The sequence below is a fragment of the Gopherus evgoodei genome, chromosome 7 (genome assembly GCF_007399415.2).
Source record: "Gopherus evgoodei ecotype Sinaloan lineage chromosome 7, rGopEvg1_v1.p, whole genome shotgun sequence".
NCBI lineage: Eukaryota > Metazoa > Chordata > Testudines > Testudinidae > Gopherus > Gopherus evgoodei.
In genome coordinates, this window is record NC_044328.1 from 56,624,608 (window position 1) to 56,630,596 (window position 5,989).

At 40.0% G+C, this 5,989-nt stretch overlaps 1 long non-coding RNA gene across 1 annotated transcript; it reads left to right on the plus strand.

Annotated features, from left to right (window-relative positions):
- The first annotated feature begins 2,779 nt into the window (after window positions 1-2,779).
- On the plus strand, window positions 2,780-4,740 carry LOC115655578. The gene is made up of 2 exons (XR_004001424.1): window positions 2,780-2,817; window positions 4,319-4,740. It is a non-coding gene; the product is annotated as an uncharacterized LOC115655578 (long non-coding RNA).
- Window positions 4,741-5,989: the final 1,249 nt, after the last annotated feature.

Consider the following 5,989-nt stretch of genomic DNA (forward strand, 5'->3'; position numbering starts at 1 on the left):
TGCCATAATGTAGATAAACAGATACAAATACTGCCATTTCTAGCATTCCCTGAATGATTGTTTGATGGTTTTTATTAAAAAAATCCTTCCTCTCAGATATTATTGCTTCATAGTGTTTGGAGACATTAGGAGAAGTGGAAGCTTCAGCAATGGAATGCAAAACCAAATGGCTTCAAGTAATACTCCAGTTGAAATTACTTGAGGCTACTGTAGCCAAATAGAAATAACAACTTCATGAGAAAAGGAATTAATAGACCAGCTGTGGTAATAAAGTTAGCAATAGCCTTCTAGGGGTGATGGATCTATTTAATTTATAGGGGAGAAGTTTATATTAGAGAATTTCAACTATATTGGTTCAACTAGCTAAGGTAAGAGTGACTGGCTTATTCAGTTTGAAGTTGAATATTACATCTATATAGAGCTTTCTGGTTTAAGTTTATGATAAGAAGAAAATATATTGCCAAAAAATACCCATTATATGCTATGGGATTCAAAAGTCAGAAACCTTCTGTGTGAAAGGTGCTCTGTCTTTCTTGGTCCGGTCACATTGCATGTTTCATAAATTATATGCTAGTTACTAGTATCAAAGTGGATTCTGTACTATGTGTACGGGAAGCACCAAATGGAAGGTGCAGCCCAAGGGAGAAAGGAGACTGTGCCCCTTTTTAGCACCCTATGGATTCTGCACTGTGTTGGGAGCTAAATCAGCCCCAAGTGTATGAGCCTGTCTACACAGCACGTTACCGCCTAGTAAGCCAGGGTGTGAATCTAGTACACACCAGCTTGCTCTGCAGTACCACGTGGACCCTGCAACAGTGCACTGAAAGCCCTGGCATGCAGAGTGCCCCCAGCTGATCTAACATAGCAACCCAGAATCCCCATAAGGCCTGTGCCATGTGCCACCTGGCCCCAGCACACTTCTGACACTGGGGCTTGCAAAGAAGGCAGTATAGAGCCACTTATGCTGTATACAGGGTCAGCCCTAGACCAAATGACACCCCAGGCGAGGAGTGTCTTCAGCAACCCCCTCCATGTGTTAAACTTTTGAATACCTTACAGCACCCTGAACCCAGTGCCTACCAAGCCTGACTCCCCAGGCGCTTGCCTGCCCCTAAATCCAGCCCTGCTGTATACACTTATACAGGCAGCCACTGTGCCTGCATTTAGGAAATTCTCCACAGGCCAGCTGTATCTCCTGTATAAGACACCGGTGCAATGGAAAAAAGGCTGTTCTAAGATTTAAATTTAAAAAAGAAACATTCTTAACCTATAGTCTGTGGAAAATTTCCAGGAAGTCTGCAGCATTGCCTCCATCACAGTAGCAGAGTACTTTTCAGGTATGAAGCTGCTATGTAAAATGCTTGCTAGTTACAGTCTGTCTTTTAGGGTCCCCGGACAAGCAAAGACATCTCTGTGAACCATGAATGGATGCTTTATGTCTTTCTGCACTAGCTTTGGTAGAAATCATTCCCTTCTCATATATGTGGACAGCAGCAAGACCAGAAGCATAGCAGTAAACTAACAAAGCGCAGAAAAAACTAACTACAATGAGCTTGGGGGGAATTGGCGCAGTGGGAGCTTCAGGCAATGAGTGGAGATTTGTTTCTGAGAAACATATAATCCTATACTCAAGAAGATCAACGATACAGCACAGTCATAAAAGTGGAGGTGAAGGGGTGTAGCTATGCAACAGCAGCAACCATTACAATAAAAGTGAGTTTGTGCTTATTTTAGTTCATCCAAATTGTGCTAGTATTGTTTATATTTTCACGTAACCCAAAATCATTAGTTACATTCACCACCACACACACTGTCCTGTCTGTCTTGGACATATTTTGTATAGTCTCATTTATAGTCCCATAAGCATTTGCTAGCAAATAATGGCAATATTTTCTATTAGGGCTAATATTGCTTTAAATGTTCCATGTAGAGGGAGTTGTTTGCATTTCTTAGAAGTCTGTTCCCAAATTTCTAGGTATATGTATTGAAGGCACTAAATTGCTTTCAATGCCCAAGCCAAGTTTCAGTGTCTGCACATGACTGCCCAAGAAAAGTGGCTAGAATTATTAGGCTTAAATTGTCACAGGAAGTTTTTGAAGCCATATAACATACACAGTCTAGTCTTGCTTCAGAAGGCAGTAATAATTAATGTGTTTTTAACAATGGCAAGTGCAATTCCATGAGCAAGCTCAATTTTAATCAAGTGTCAAACATGATTCTTAATAGGAATTTTATGAACCACTCTTGCTACATTCTCATTTCTTCAAACTTAAATAGCCCCACTGATGTTAACACAGCTCCCCAGCATGCCAACTGTTTTCTTGGCTGGTTTGTCTCAGGAACTGTCCATCATGTAGTAAATCACACTCAAAATAAATATCAGATTTCTGAGCTGGAAAGTGACAGGCACAGCCCACTGTACCAAGCTTCGCTACTATGCAGAGGAACAAATAGAAAAGTCATTAAGGAAAATGTCAAACATGGATCAAATGGATGGGGAGGTGCCCTGAATCATTCCAGTATATCAAACATTCACTGTACTTCATAACTAGCTACCTGGAAGATGGATTTTCTTGGCTTGTGACATAAACAGATAGTTAAGGGTTAATGTCTCTTTTACCTGTAAAGGGTTAACAAGCTCAGTGAACCTGGCTGACACCTGATCAAAGGATCAATCAGGGGACAAGATACTTTCAAATCTTGGTGGAGGGAAGTCTTTGTTTGTGCTGTTCTTTGTTCTCTCTTGCAGCTAAGAGGGACCAGATGTGCAACCAGGTTTCTCCAATCTTTCTGAAACAGTCTTTCATGTTCAAAATAGTAAGTACTAGCTAGAAGGCGGATTAGTCTTTTGTTTGTTTGTTTTCTTTATTTGCAAATGTGTATTTTGCTGGAAGAATATTTTACCTCTGTTTGCTGTAACTTGTAACTTAGGCTAGGGGGGAGGGAGTCCCTCTAGTCCATGTATAGCTGAAGACCCTGTAAGCATTTTCCATCTTGATTTTACAGAGATAATTTTTACTTTTTCTTTCTTTAATTAAAAGCTTTCTTTTTTCAGAACCTGATTGATTTTTTTCCTTGTGTAAGACCCAAGGGGATTGGGTCTAAACTCACCAAGGAGTGGTGGGGGAAAAGAAGTGCGGGGGGGAAGGTTAATTCCTCTCTGTTTTAAGATTCAAGGTGTTTGGATCACAATGATCTCTCATGGTACACCAGGGAGGGGAAAGTCTGGCAGGGGGAAAAGGAGGGGGAAAGGTTTATTTCTCTTTAAGACCCAAGGGGTTTGGGTCTTGGGTCCCACAGGGAAGGTTTTGGGGGACAGGAAGTGTACCAAAACACTATATTTTTGGTTGGTGGCAGCGCTATCAGATCTAAGCTAGGAATTAAGCTTAGAAGGGTACATGCAGGTCCCCACTTTTTGGATGCTAAAGTTCAAAGTGGGAATAATACCTTGACAGCTTGCCATTTGACAATGTGCCCAACCCCCTTCCTGACACCTGTACCCAGAGGTGGTTCTTGGAGTTTAGAATTTTGGAGTCAGTCAAAGCTGAACAGCAAGCATTCGTCCCCTTTCAGCAACGAGCTACTAGATGACAGGTTCATTTGGGCCACCTATAGGTAATAACCATCTCTCTGCTTCTCCCCATGGTCCAGAAATGGCTTTCAGACCACAGGGCTCCTTTTCTACCTTATGTTGTGGCAAAGTGTTTTGCTGGTCTTTTTGCCAAAGTAAATGTGCAGCATACACAGTCCTTTAGGCAAATCTGCATGCACCTTCTTTAAGCTACATTAAGCTTTCACCCAAGCCCTTTTCTCAGCCACAGAAAAAACTCACCATGTTGCAGTAGATTTCAGCATTTGATATTTCTAAGTTCCAATTTCTTGTGCAATATATTGTGCTCCACATGCATCCGATGAAGTGGGTATTCACCCACGAAAGCTCATGCTCCAATACATCTGTTAGTCTATAAGGTGGCACAGACTCTTTGCTGCTTATATTGTGCTCTGTAGACTAATTTTAAAACAATTCATTCTAACTGTGTTGCTTGTAAACCAAGTGCCAGCTCTGGCCAAGGCTATAGATGTCAGCTAAGAACTGACAAATGCATAGCTGGAAACCAAAGCGGTTCACCTGAATGTTAGTTTTGTTCAAAATAGCTATTAGTCTTTAAGAATGAATTTAGAGTCTTGACTCTATGAAATGCTTTTAAGTTCCTCTTGCATTAATTTCACTTGTAATGTCTGTATTCTAGGAGCTACGAAAATATGTAAGTTCTGTTTTATAACTTTGAAAATGTTTGCTCTGAATTTATGAACCCAGGCACAAGAAGAGTGTCCCTTTCCTCATTAATGATGCCTATGAAGATTAAGCGGGCTCTTCAGGAACAACACAGTACAAAGGATTGGTGAATGGCTCTATCACATCTTGGAAATGCTACATGCAAGGGTGCTTGTCTCATTGCAGGAAACTAAAAGGTAGAACAGGCTCACCAGAATATTTTTAATCTCTTTGCTGTTTGGACTCTTTCAAGGGCAGGAGCTAAGAAACGAACAAGCAGAGATCTCCAGGGTTGTCCTGAGTTAAGCCCTGAAAAGACATTCAGTGTTGACATTACTACTTCTCTGTGATCTTTTTGGAAACGTAGCCTGAACTAATTTGTGCACATATGTTCCCTGCTTTAATCTGTAAATAACTCTCATTTCTTTTTCTTAGTTAATAAATCCTTAAACAGTTTATTACAACACTGGCTACCAGCATTGTCTTTGGTATGAGATCTCAGATTCAACTTGACCTGGAGTAAGTTACTATTCCTGTGGGACTGAAGCAACCTGAATATTTTGTGTTTTTTGGTGTAAGTGACCGTTTATCGTGAAGTCCAGCTTGCTTGGGTAGCAAGATAGATTGGAGAGCCCAGGGCAGACTGTCTGTGACTCAGTGATAAGACTATTACGGTGATCTAAGAGTTCATATTTGCTACTGGGTTGGTGAAATCTAATTATAGAACAGACCACCAGTTTGGAGTATCTGTCCTGCTTTTGACAGTCTACCCTGAGGTAGGCACTTACAGTTGTGAACTCACAATTGTGAACCAGTTCAGACAGGGTGACACCACCTCTCAAGTATACAATCTATATGTTCAAAAGTTAAATTAAATGGTTTGTTCTATATATTACATTTTGTTTTTTTCCCAAAAATTCAAAAAAATGGTTCATTTGACCCAAAACGATTTTTTTTCAATATTTTGGTATTGAAAGCAAACTGGAGAAATCAGTTATTCATATAGCTCCAGCTGCTGTGGCCACTTTGAATCACTGTTCAGAAATATGATCTGTGCACTTATTAAATGAGGACAGTTTTGAAAGTGCCCATCTGTTCTATCCCATGAGGCCTGGTTATAAAATTAAGTTCTGTTCTTACTGCTTTGGAGTCATCTGCGAGATTGTGTAGATGGGCACCATTCATGCTGGAGCAGTCAGACTACATGGTCCTTCAGTGGGAAGCTATTTTGTTAAATTAACACCATATTAACCTCATCAAAGTTGGCCAAACATAATGAATCACAACATTTTCTGAAATGTAGAGTGACATTGTTTCCTTTTAGCTATTGTCAGTGTGACAATGGGTTCCATTTGAAATAAATAAATAAATAAATAAATAAATAAAAGAATAAGAATAGAACAAGCAGAACACTTCCAGGAATCCATCCACACAGAAGAGGAAGAAATATGGGCTGGGTACTTCCCAGAAACTGTTCCAAAAGAATAATAGTTTCCTCCGATGCAAGCAAAAGTGTCCAGATTTCAGTTTACCTTATAACATTTGGATGAATTAAAATGTGTTTTACTTTGATTTTATTTCCTTGTCCATCTCCTCAAGATGCACCAATGGTCAAGTTTCTACTGTACTACAATGAAATACAAACAATTTTACACAACAGAGAAGAGTGGCTGACAAACTAAAAAGGCCATTCCAGCCAAGTGGAAAAGCTTG